General features: G+C 42.0%; 1 protein-coding gene across 1 annotated transcript in view; it reads left to right on the top strand.

Moving 5' to 3' along the window:
• Nucleotides 1-4,618: 4,618 nt before the first annotated feature.
• The window catches only part of Prickle2 (prickle planar cell polarity protein 2), a 107,599-nt gene continuing 98,841 nt past the window's right edge, over nt 4,619-13,376 (top strand). Inside the window, exon 1 of the mRNA XM_028773020.1 lies at nt 4,619-4,684. The gene's annotated coding sequence lies outside the window, so the exon portion shown is untranslated. The remainder of the gene's footprint in view (nt 4,685-13,376) is intronic.

Here is a 13,376-nt window from a genome sequence, read left to right as displayed (position 1 = left end):
TGATGGGTTTGTATGCCTTGTACACATATTGCCTGCTCTTCTCTACTCTGCCCATGTATCTACTCATCAGTGTAGGGCTGTCCTCTGGTTTTATAAGCACAATCCATACAATATGAGCTCATCAGTATACCAGACCTCCTCTGAACTTACTCAAGTAGTTCTTGCATGGTTTTGTTGAATACGTAAAATATATATATATATATATATATATATATATATATATATATATGTATATGTATAAAACTACTCATCAGAATTGTCTCTGTAATTGTCTCTGTAATAAAGAGCAACATCATAAATAATTACTATACATGTAGACCATTACTTTAACAGTCTGTGTGTTCCTGATTCATAGATATCCTGCCTCCTCCATACACTGAGTTTTAGAATACCCCTTGAATGGTAACTAGACTTCCTAAGGGCTACGTAGGTCCTCTCATAACACACATATCCCACTCTAATAGCTTATTTCATTGTCTTCTCTTTTCATTACAAAGTCTTGAAGGCTGGACCCATTTTTGTCTTGGTGACCATAGCATCCCCAGCAGCTGACAAGTAGGAGGAGCTTGTGTAATATTTGATTCCCAGCACCACAAGATAATGAGCTGATGAAGCACACATTTCACAAATATACAAATAGATAGACACTGGCTTAGGAGAGAGTTGATTCTTGTTCAATTTCCTAATAATGCAAACGCCTTAACTTTGAATTTTGAATGTCAATCTTTTCCAAAGACAGTGATGGATGGTTTGGTACTTTCTTATGATGCTGACTGTGGCAGTGAGCTCCAGTTCTATGGCAGCCTCATGGTCACAAGAAGAAACACTGCCACTCGGAGTGTGCCACATTTGGGTAGCTACGATGCTTGGCAGGTCAGGTATTTCAGAGACATTTCAACTCTGGTTTATTAGGAGCCACCTCACTGTGTATGAAAGAGTGTCTTTGATTGGTTTGTCCTAATATACAGTTTCAGAAACAGAAATGTCTCTCTCTTGGTATTGATCAGTTTGAGGGGTTGTTGTTGTTTTGCTTTTGTTTTGTTTGTTTTTGTTTTGTTTTATGCTTTCTTACCTAGATTTTTAGGAGTCAAAGGTGTTTGTGTTAGTGTATATAAAATAGGGCATGTCAGAAGCTTATCCACATTAGGTGGAAATTTGAGGGTGTACCCTTAAGAGTGGGAGTGATTTTAAAGTCTTCTTTTCAACCCTTGAAATCACTCAGTTAAATGGTTAGGTCTCCAACAGCTCCATGAAGCTACCTACTGTTAGCATTCTATTTTACAGTCCCTAACCCAGGAGTTGTCAGTACTATTCAGCCATGGAAGGCTCACCTAGCATGTGCAAGGCCCACCCAGAGTTTTATCACTAGCAGCAAGAGAGCATCAGGCTCCAAATCAGAGAAATGGACCCCAAATCATCCATTACCAGCTCTATACTCTGTTACCAGTTCCATACCATATTGTGAATTCCATGCTACAGTACCAGTTGTTATGAAATCTACAGGTTGTGTCAGATCTGTGGCCTGTGTCAGATCTGTCCCAGCTGAAGATGAGTCTCCAGTCGCTTTCTCCTTTCCAATTCTCTTCCTCATTGTCAGTTACTTGTGAATCACATCTCATGATCCTCATGTAATAACGCTGAGAAGGTCAGAGTGTGGTGTGCTGTCTTTATCTGACAAAACTGGGCCACAGCCAAGTTGAAAAGATTTGTCCATGGCCACCCTGAAGTTGGATGTCACCATTTCTACTGGGCCATTGGTGGCTCCACATTATTTTATTAAATGACCTCTTGAAGAATGATGAGAGTGGTCACGGCCATATGACTCCCTACGTACTTTGAGTTCTGTGCAGTGGGGACCTAAACCAGAGTGTGTCTCATATTCCATTTCTTGGGATAAAAAGTTTTTCCAGGTCCCATGTTGTTAATCATAAAGGTCTTCTGTGAGCCAGAAAAAAAAAAAACCCTCTGGAAGAAATGATTAAGCAGTATTAATACAATTATGTACAACAAAAGACACAATTTACTTTCTCATCATCCAACAAAGAAATTCATTTGAAGCTTCAGAAGCTCCAGCTGAAAGGGCAGGTCTCTTCACAGTGGGCTCTCTGTCAGGGGTGGGGTTGGGGCGAGGAGCTGCACTGGCTGCTTTGTCCTCTGGGGACCTCTGAGCATGATGGACTGGGCCTCCCTCAGCCTCTGCAGCTGACAGCTCCCTCCCTCTCACATGCGCACACACACACACACACACACACACACACACACACACACACACAGCACTTGCCCATAGTTTTTCATTATCTGAGGGTCACGGTCCATACCGCTGTTTTGTACCTACTGTTTACTTGACCTGGGGACTAACAAGGGACATGGAAAGAAAATTACTTTAAGGCAATAGGAGATGACAATGGAGAAAAATACTTAGGAAAGCATGGCAACCCTGGTAGATTAAACATCTAGGTAAAATTTTCTTGCTTCATTGAAAAGCCCAGAAATTATCATTATTTATTAGATTGAAGGGTGTTTTGTTCACTGTCGCCATAGTTGACTAGTCTGCATTTGTACTTCTATTTTTGTACATTGGTACATAAACTCAGTGAGTGCAGAGGGTATGGAAATGCCCAGCCCCTATAGCCTGTGTAGCATAAAGTGTATGTCTATTAAATCTTTATTTATGCAGCTTGGGAGATGGCTCAGATGGTGAAGTGTTTGCCTTCAGGCATGAGAATCTAAACCCCAGCTCCAGAACCCATGGAAAAAAAAAGTCAGGCCTGAAGGCTTCAGCTTGCAATCCCTGCACTGGAAAGGCAGGGACAGATTGACCATAAGACTCCCTAGCAAGCCAGACTAGTCTACTTGGTGTCAGGCCAAAAAACACCTGAGGCACAGCTCCAAAGGCTATTCCTGCATACATAGCTATGTGCACTCGCCCCCCCCACACACACACACAATCACACATAAGCACACACATACACATAAATGTCACTCTGATGAGAGAATGGTACGCGTAAGGTCTGAAGACCTCACAGGTTAAATTATTTGTCTAAGATCACTTAGCTACCAGGAACTAAAGGCAGAATCTAAACCCTAGTGTTTCAACTCTGGGTTTTTGGGTTTTTTTTTTTTGGTTTTATTTTGTTTTGGTTTTCTTTCTTTGCTTCTAATTAATTGAATGGCTTCTTGTGGCACAGGGAGATAGGGAGCTCCAAGATATTTAAAGATGTTCCTTCTAAGGCCCAGCAGTGGAAGTTCTGGCTAACCCTTGCTGAAATCCCAGGAGGACACGGGGAAAAGCCTGTCTCCATTCTGCCTGTTTTCTGACCTGTGGAATAGAAACCAAGGGGGTAGTGCTATCTTAGTGTCTGAGGGTCCTCAGACTCTCCTGCCAGGTTTGTGACAATGTTGTCTCCTGTGCTTACTTGAAATTGGAGTTAAGGAGTCAGGAGTTATATGTGGCCTATTCACAACCCAAGTTAGTGGGGAAAGCTGAGTGCATTTTATTCTGGGGTTCATAAAATCCCAAAGGTGACTTGATTCGGGAGCAGCAAACAGTTGACACTCTGGAATGAACATTGAAGGAGAAAAAAAGTACAGCATTTGAAGAGATAGAGCGCAGCAAGAGAGAGAGGAGAGAGTGGGGAAGGTGGGAGGGAAGGAGGGAGAGAGAGAGAGAGAGAAAGAGAGAGAAGACAGTCAAACAGAGATGGGGGAGGGAGAGGGGAGAGGGTTGTGAGGCGGGAGACAGATTCATCCAGTTCTGGCTGTAGGTCTGGTACAGTTTCTGATCTGAGCTAGTCACCTAGACTATAACTGTGCCCAGCTAAGATCTCTGGTAGTTGCTTTAAAAAAGAAGGTGGGGGCGAACAGCCATGTGTCTTTCAAGCCTCTCTGAGATGTGATTTTTTTTTCTTTTCTGCTCCTTTGGAGGCTACAGAGCTGAGCCTTTGCTTTAGCAAAGGTACCCCACCACCACCACACACACACACCCAACACTTTGGTTTAGGGATTATTGATTTGGAAGGCGAGGCTAATTTACATGTAAATAAATCTCAACCCTGGGCGGCCAGACTGGGACGTCCAGATGCTGTGACTGACTTGCTGACATCACAGCCTCATTAGCATGCGGAGGATGCAGGCTTTGGAACTGGGAACAGCGACTTCTTCAGCTCTGCCGGGCGCTCCGTGACAGTTATTATTATTTTTTTGGATGAGCTGCACATTTCCTGGTTCAGTGGCCCGGGCTTTGTGAGCAGCTGACTGGTCTCCCAGGTCTGGCTCAGAATCAGCTGATGACGCAGAGACTGGGGTCTGTGACTTCCTTCAGATAATCGTGAAGTCGGCGAGTTTAGAGAAGATCGGTTCTTGAGAAGACAATTCCAGGACTCAGGCAGGCCTAGAACAAGGGCACAAGTCGTTTCTCGGGCTTGGTGGATCTCCAGCTGGGTCCGCTTCTAGGGAGGGCGTTCTCTCAGAGGGAATGCAAAAGCAGACCGGTTTGGGTTTGAGCCTGCTGCCTGCCTCCGGAAGGGCTCAGATTTGCAGAGACTCAGTAAAAGAGATGTTTGGGCTGCCTGGGGTCCTGCTTGCATTTTCTGATACCAGCTCCAGGAGGAAAGTGAACTGGCACTGACCAGATCAAGACTCCCTGGAGGCTTCCTCTAAAGCTTCACGGCTCATCCACTAGGAGGTGGGTAAGAAATTTTGTTAATTCCCCAACCAAGCAGGAATGTGTTTTGTAGTCTCTGGATTGAGGAAGATATAATCTCTAAGGCCAGAAGGTGGCTTTGGTGGCCTGACACTTTTGTCTTTCCTTTGCTTATTAGAAAGTTCAAATGCAAAGTGATAGGGCCCAGGTAAACAATGGGTATCCTTAAATCTTAGTGCTTAAAAAACAGTATTTCTCTAAAAGTGACCCTTTCTTAATAACAACAGCAGGAAGGGGTGTTTAAAAAAAGCAAATACTGGTAGCATTCATTCATGTTCTGATGCTTCCATTTCAGCGCATATCAGAAACATCAGAGATGCTGAGGCTTGCACACTCCACTAACTCTTCCAGATAAAGAAATGGCTCTCAAATTATTGAGGTTTAATTTTAGCTAGCCCTTTTGGCTTCGAAATGGTGACAGAGCTTCAGAATCTGACTGCATAGCCTGCTGTAACACATGGCTGTGTTTGTTCCCTACTGGCTTGTCTTGACAGTTCCTCTCAGTAGCTTTTGATTTCCCCAGAACCAACGATAGCATTGTTGACCTGCCATGGAGGTTTGGGAATGAAGTTCTGATTTTTAATCTTTCTGTTGTTTGCTGTGTGATCTTGTACTGTGCTGTGATCTAGAAATATATATGCCAGATGTATAGGACTAGAAATATATATGCCAGATGTGGCGACATCCTCCAGAGTGGCTGGGGAATTACCTAGACTTATAGATTGCTTCCCCAATGATAGAGGTCTACTTCCACTGTGAGCATGTATGGAATCATGGGTAAGGGAGGGCTTTAGTATGACTTGACATGGGTACCACGTATAAGAGGCCTACAATATACTTTGCATTGCTATGTATCTCTTCCTGAAGCAGTATTAACCCATCTCAGTAAGGTTTTAATATAGGAAGCAGCCTTGTTTTCTTGCTAGAGGCCACATTGGCTGCTCTCAGCCTGCCCCCCCCCCAGGAGACAGCTGATGATTTCCACAGATGATCAAGATGGAGCTCCAGAGTAAGTTGCAACTTCGATAAAAATCACCGTGCTCTGAAAATTGGGGTTTTAGTGCCTCTTGGGGTACTTGTCGAGGTTTTTCCTTTCCATCAAATGCTCATTCCCCTTGGGATTTTTTTCTTTTCTACTGTAAGAATTTAAACACACTGGCTTCATCAGACATTGTGTTCTTTAACATGTTACAGAGCAATCAGCAAAAGAGAGCATTTTTGAACAGTACAGTTATTTTTGTAAAGACTTCTCCCGTGCAGTATGTGTGGGTTGGGGTGTAGTGGGGAGAGTTAACAACACAGGAAAGACAGTGCTTTATAGAAGTGGAAGGAGAGGGAAAAGAACTCGGAGGTTAAATAATATGAGATGGTGATCATGCAGGGGTCGGACCCTGCGAGCTGGAGAGACGTGGGTATCTCTTGGAGCACCCATTTCTGTGAAATAGGGAGAGGCGTGAGATCTGTGGGTAGGCTTTCGTGAAGTGACATATAAAATGCCCCCAAAGCTGTGTCAGCCACACCGTAAATGCCCAACAAATGCTAGCTGTTAGTATTGTTCCTTCACTGAGGGGAGCATCATAAACATTGTTGCAGAAAACAAATCCAACCACTGAAAAGGTCAGGTGTGCACTGTTGCGAGGTAAAGCTGCAGAAAAGGCATGGTCCCAGTCACTGCTGAAGCCAAACTCTTCCATTCAAAGGGACTGCACACTCCATCGATGGAGTTGATATAATAAAAGTATATTGCCTAGGACTACTGTGCTGTATGCACCTAAAAGATGGTTTAAGAAAAATCAGCAAGTGCTAGTTGGACTAGCCCCCCTTAAAAGGCCTCTGTCTGGGAAGCTGGATGAGTCACCCTGAGGGAGCTATGGGGTCCGCATTAGAACCAAGGCCCTTTGGGATCTGTGGTCTTCTCCAGCTGTGCCTGTGGAAGACAGCTCTTCTCCTTTCTTCCTTTCCTCCACTGACACCTGGTCTCTTCTCCTCTGCCCAGGCTGGGCCTCTGATCTGTGTTTCACCTGCTGGATGACTCCTCAGAAGTTCCAGTGTGGAACTGGTGCCACCATCTGGGTGGTTTCTGCCTCTGGGCTATGGGAAAAGAGAAAATAATTGGTCTGCTTGCCTATTTAGGCTCTCTCTCTCTCTCTCTCTCTCTCTCTCTCTCTCTCTCTCTCTCTCACACACACACACACACAGAGAGAGAGAGAGAGAGAGAGAGAGAGAGAGAGAGAGAAAGAGAGAGAGAGACTGTCTCCATTCATCTATCGCCATGATACCTCCTACCCAGTGATTTGATGCAGCCCACACATAGTTGGCCTGTTGTTTCTCCCTGCCTTCCCAGGGTCCATCTTTCTTCTCTTTTTTCTCCTTTTCTTCCTTTCAGAAATATAACCCCAATATCAGCGTTTGCGAGACAATTGTTAAGTTAGGGCTAGTGATCTGGTCAGTGACAGAGCATTTTCCTAGCAGGTGTTTGGTAGGTCCCTATCAGCACAAAAACATGGTGGTGGAGTAGGGTAGGAATCAACAGATCCAGAGAGATGTCTGATATAAAATCCGTTTTCCAGAAACTCAGAACTAAGAGTTTGTACCTCCTGGTTGATGTGATCTTTAATATAAGCATGAAAATACTATGCTTTTCATGGAACATAATATTAGTATAATATATAATGCTTTGACAGTAGCCTGCCTCTATTGCCTTTTGAAAGCATATGTGGTCTTGGGAGAATCACTTGCCACCTCTGTGAAATTTGACTTTTGTCATAGGAACCTTGGAAATAAATCCTTCCAAATGTTGAGATGTGCTGTGGCTATAACCTCTGTCCTGTCCTGGATATTGGCCTTGATCTCCTCCTGGTGACCATAACTTTATTAGTTCTCATTCAATCTCAAACGGTGAACAGTAGGGGGCAGTAGATTTAAGATTTGTTCATCCAAAATACTGAAATGCTAAGAGGGAAAACAGCTTCAAGTAGGTGACAGAGAGAGTGACAACCTCTGGTTTCTATGCCCAAGTGCCCCAGGAATGAGAGAGGCTCTTGCCTATTCAATCACCAGTCTGTCCAGATGCTTCATTCTGATGTCCTCTAAGCCTGTGCTTTCTGGTCACTGCTGTCGTCAAGTACACAGAGTCAAATGCTCTGTCTCTCAGATAGGATTCTGAATGGCATTTGGATGATGGCTTTCTTTTGTGTGTGGTAGCCACTGATGCCTTTCTTCCCTGAGTGTCTCTGTGATGTTGTTACTTCATAAACTGATGGGCCCATGAACTATTATAACCAAAGAAATGGCATATATAAGACTTTGGCAAAAATCTGTTTTGTTTTGGTTTTGTTTGTTTTTGATTGATGCAATTGACAAGCACTTGATACTTTGTACTTGTCCCAACTTTCAAATACAGTGGTGGCATGCACCCTTAATTCCAGGACTCAGGGGGCAGAGACAGACAGATATCTGTGAGTTCAAGACCAGTGTGGTCTACAAATCAAGTTCTCGAACAGCCAAGACTACACAGAGAAACCCTGTCTCATAAAACAAAAGCAGCAACAACAACGACAACAAAAAAAACCTCACAACATTTTGGTTTTAGTATCCTTATCTCATACTCACGTGTGCGTGTGTGTGTGTGTGTGTGTGTGTGTATACATTTATATATTTGAATCAAGCAAAGTAAACCATCTTTATTAGAAGCATGGTCACTTGGGTTTGAAGGCTGAGTTTTCTGTTCTCTTGGTGTATTATTTAAGCGCTTGATTAATTAGAGTCTGAAAACCAAGCATTCGCTCGGTCTGTTAATTTCAGAGGGAAGAAGGAACTATACTGCTAGAGCAGGGATATGGTTCAGGGGTAGCATTCTTGTCCAGCACACATGAGACCCTGGTTTCATCACTAGCACCAATGCCAAAATGGATATAAAACCAAAGGCAACTGCCATGGGGAAGGGGTGAAGAAAAAGTGGAGGAGGGATAGGAAAAAAGATTCTCTTCTCATCTGTGCCCCTAAATCAGAGGGAAGCCTTCTGAGATCTTGACTCTCCTTTCATTGGCCCAGCACGTATTTTGCTCTAGAGAGCACCATCAGCCTTTTGAAGGAGCTTGTTGGCAAGAATGCCTGGGCCTATCTCTGTGTGGTGGAAGACAGGGTGAGCTTCCGGCACAAGTTTGGTCCTGAAGTCTGTGAAAACCAAGTTGGCTCAACACTTCCTTTCAAATAGGAGAGATGATACTCATGCTGCCTCAGCAACATGGCTGCCTGGATAACACCTGATCAATAGCACCAAAGGACATGCTAATGTGGAAAAAATGAATGGCACCTGGCCCCACCCTGAGGCAAAGTATACAGGCAACTAACTGATGAAAGAGAGAATTGGTGTTCTCGGGGGTGCCTCCTAATTTGTTACCCAATGCCAAGTGGGCTACCCTAAAATCATATATATACAAGCAACATTAAATGGCCTCTCGGACTGTATTTATATATTTATGCATGCATGCATGCATACACACATACCTATAATAATTAAGGAAGAGACCATGAATTTTGAGAGGCAGCCAAGGTGGGATAGGAGAGGGGGAGGGAAATGATACATTTATATTTTAATTTAAAAATGTTACAAAAATAAAATAATTTGGAAGAGAAATATGAAGGTCAAGCTGGAAGATGAAATGTAACTCTGTAAGGAGGTATAGAACATAAAGACATTGTTGGTTGGCAGTGTAGACATGAGCAAAGTGAGGGGTGACCTGTTTGGGCATGTGTCATTGGAGTGACACTTGCTCCGAGTTATAGTGGGAGCCTATGGCACAGAGGCATAGTAGAGAGTTATTGTTTTTCTTTTCTTTTATGTTTTAATTTATTTTTTGAGAATTTCATGTAATATATTTTCATCATAATCTTTCCTTTCCTCCAACTCCTTCTAGATCCTCCCCTATTCCCCTAGCCATCCAGTTATTTCTCTCTCTCTCTCTCTCTCAAAAAAAAAGCACAACAAATAACAAAACAGGAAAAAAAAGAAAACTATGAAGTCTGATTTGTGTTGGCCAATATTTCTCTCTCTCTCTTTCTCTCTCTCTCTCTCTCTCAAAAAAAAAAAAACACAATGAATAACAAAACAGGAAAAAAAAAGAAAACTATGAAGTCTGATTTGTGTTGGCCAACTACTACTCCTGAGAAAGGGGCCCGCTCTGAAGTGTGGCTATAAACCCTACAAGTTTCAAATAGCACACCATCTGCAGGATGGGCTCATGGTGTAGTAGTGGCACACATGTTAAGGGTGTAGCAGAGACTTCTATTCCTTCCTGTCTTTCCCACACTATTATGTAAGCAGTGCGGGTACTAGTGGAGCCCTTTCTATCTTGGGATGTGGTGAGAATTCAATTCGTCTTTGGACCTTTAGCAGGCCATCACCCAGCCTGTCTCAGATGACAGATTCCTGACTTTATTTATCTTTCCTCTTGTATTGGGAACTCCATTGGTCTCAACTCATCAATTTTCCTCTTTAAAATCAAACTTTATAAATATTACCCAGCCCATTCAGGATTAAGAGTAACTAAGACAAAAAAATTCTTAGCATTTCACCATTTTCCCAACTCTTTTTTTTTTTTTTTTTTTTTTGGCCTCTGTTCGTCAGTTATGAGTCCTTGGAGATATTGATTCATGAAAGTACTAGAACTCAAATGAGAAACATGTATTTTCAGTTTCAGAGTAGTTATAGTGTACATAGGAATACATGGTTTGCTTATCTGTATTCTATTATTTGGGTATATAGAAACAGTAATAGCTATCATGACATGAGGACCTATTTGCTGCTCAACATAAATTGTGATTCACATAATTTACCTGATTCATACAGCTCTCATGTATCTAATTAATTACTTAATTATGTGATGAAAATATATGTTGGTTTGGTTATCTGACATGGCTCATAGAAGAGGTCAGCATTCTGGTTGACTAAATGTGGGGTTCTTTAGAAATATGAATTTGTTTTCAGTCTTGGCTTTGCAAATTTGAACAACATATTAGATCCATTCTTCTTCCTTAACTGGAAGAGCGGAATCCTCTCCATTGACTATATCTTGTGCTCAGAACAGAACAGTCATGAGACTTGTTATCCTGAAAATGAGGGGAAGTCAGAGAAAGTGAGACAAAAGTATGCTAAACAATTGGGCAAACAAGACCTCCAGAGGCTAAGGAACTTTCTTTAGGTTTCATAGCAGTGAAGAATAAAGATAAGGCTCACATCCAGCATAACCAGAGTCTCAACACTGAGTTGTGTCCACCTTTTTAAAAGGCTTCCTTGTACCTACATGGTTCCATGACTGGTAGATATTTCTTTCCTTCTGGATGTTCTCTATGGACCCTGCAATTAAAAATAATCTTGTTTCATAACTATTGGATTGGAAGCATTCAAGAGATTGGCACAAAGGAGAATATAGTAGTTCATTTGACACCTACTGTTTTTAATTGGCTTATAGGATGTGAGTGGGAGAATGGGTAAGAGAGTAGGAAGGGCCAAGGAGGACATGTAGCCAAATGAGAGGGAAGAGGGGAAATTCTGCCAAGCTATGCTTTGCCTGTGTGCATGCCCCTTGGCTTCTGGGGAGAGGGGCCAGTGTTGTTGCTCAAGACCTTTTGTCTAATGTCAAGGGCTGGGTTTCCTTTCATTCTTCTCTCTTGAAACAAGGGATTCTGAGTCAGCAGATCAGTAAATTCATTCCCAGCCCTGGCCTTTGTGAGTGTGAACTTTCTAAGTAAATCTGATCTTGTCAGTGAGGGGCTGTCATTTTCACTACTGGATGTTCATGACAGGGATTTTTAAAACTCCTGTGTTAGAGACTATAATATGCTGGGGACCAGGCTCCCATATTTACCTGCATGTGCCTGGGGCATTGCAGGAATGCAGGTTTTGCAGTTCTGTAAAGGTCCCTGGTGCTGTTGCTAAATTGCCTTTGTCATAGATACTCAGGACTCCACAGGAAGGAAAACTACTCAATTCAGAAGGCTCCGGTTTTTATTCTTCATTTGAATTATCTGCTTCAGGACTTAGTTTATACTTCACTGAGTGATAAAAGCCGTGACGAGTTACATGCTTCTTCCATCCCATTATTTCAGAAGGTGCAAGGAACTTGTCACATGTTGGAGTGATGGGCCATTCTGGGTCTTATTCAGGCTGGGTCCTGGTGAAATACCACTGGGAAGCAGGGTGAAAATGCTGCCCAGTCAGATCCGGAGAGGTGGTAGGGAAATGGCTCAGTCAGTATAGTTCCTGCCACATAAACATGAGGACCTGAGTTTGAAGCCTGAGCATCCATGTGACAACCAGGAATCATGGCACATAACTGTATCCCTGAATAGATGAGCTCCAGATCCCCTGAGAGATCCTGTATCAAAAAATGAAGTGGAAAATAATAGAAAAAAACATCAAGCATTGACCTTGTCCTTCACTCACTCATAACAGAAGCATGTTTTTCTACTTTCACAGATGGAAACGCTCATAAGAATATGTGTAGACACCCACACAAACACACACACACACACACTAAATACATACACAATAAAAGAAAACACCCAAACAACTCAGGTGTTCTTGCTCTCTGGACATCAGATTCTTTATTTGTTGGAATTAGTGACTTCTGAGAGGCAAGGAAGTGGAAAACTGGTAGAGCCAATCAGGAAGCCTGCTGAAGCTGTCTTTCTTTCCCTCTGATATCTGGTTGCCTAGCCTGCCCCCACAATGCCCTTACCGCATTTTAGAACTGTTCTGGATCCTTCACTGATGAAGTGTGGCCATGCAGTGTTCCTGGTTGGTCACTGCCATATCATGTCTTAATTTGAATTTTTAAAAGAGCATTACAGAGAGTGAGACATAGCATTTCAGGATCTTCAGAGTTGGAGGCCTTGTGGGAAGTCTAAATTAGTAGAGAAGGTATTTTATTTCCTTTTTTCTAATTTAACAAATTTAAAGTTTTGCTTTTCAAAACAAAGCAAGGACTACTGATTAACTGTACAACAGTGTGAATATATGTAACACTACTGGACTTCACTCTGATAAATGGTTGTGAAGCTGTCTTTAAAATGTTTTACCACAATTAAAAAAAAAAATCTAAGGTGCAAAAATGTTTGTAAAATGTATACCTGTATTTTTCTATTTAAAAATTCATGAAGATACAATGGAAACTTGTATGTATCAAATGATAAAATATGTGCTTGCCTCTGTTCTATACCATGAAGGGTATTACTAAGTTTGATATCTTTTATTACTAAGTTCTGTTTTTGAAAATTGAGTTATAATTATATAAAACAATAATTAAAAAATGACTTTAGTATACCCATTAAAGTGCTGAAAATATCATAATACTTTTCCATTGGGATACTCAGGAATAAATATGGAATATTATTGGGAATGCAAGATATATGGAATTTCAAAAAGAAATAAATTTTAAAAATAAATGTGTTGTTTGAGAATTTTATACAGAATATTTTTGTCATATTCTTTCTAATCCCATCCCCAACTCCTCCCAGATCCCTACATATATGTGTAGGTGTATATGTATATACACATATATACATATATTATGTATATATTTTAGAGTTTATTCAGGGCATGGGGAGGGGAGTCGAGAGGGTAGTAGAGGCAGAGAGAGAGTTGAGAGGGTAGTAGAGGCAGAGAGAGAGT

The sequence above is a fragment of the Grammomys surdaster genome, unplaced genomic scaffold (genome assembly GCF_004785775.1).
Source record: "Grammomys surdaster isolate TR1022 unplaced genomic scaffold, NIH_TR_1.0 220, whole genome shotgun sequence".
NCBI lineage: Eukaryota > Metazoa > Chordata > Mammalia > Rodentia > Muridae > Grammomys > Grammomys surdaster.
This window is presented reverse-complemented; position numbering and strand designations above follow the sequence as displayed.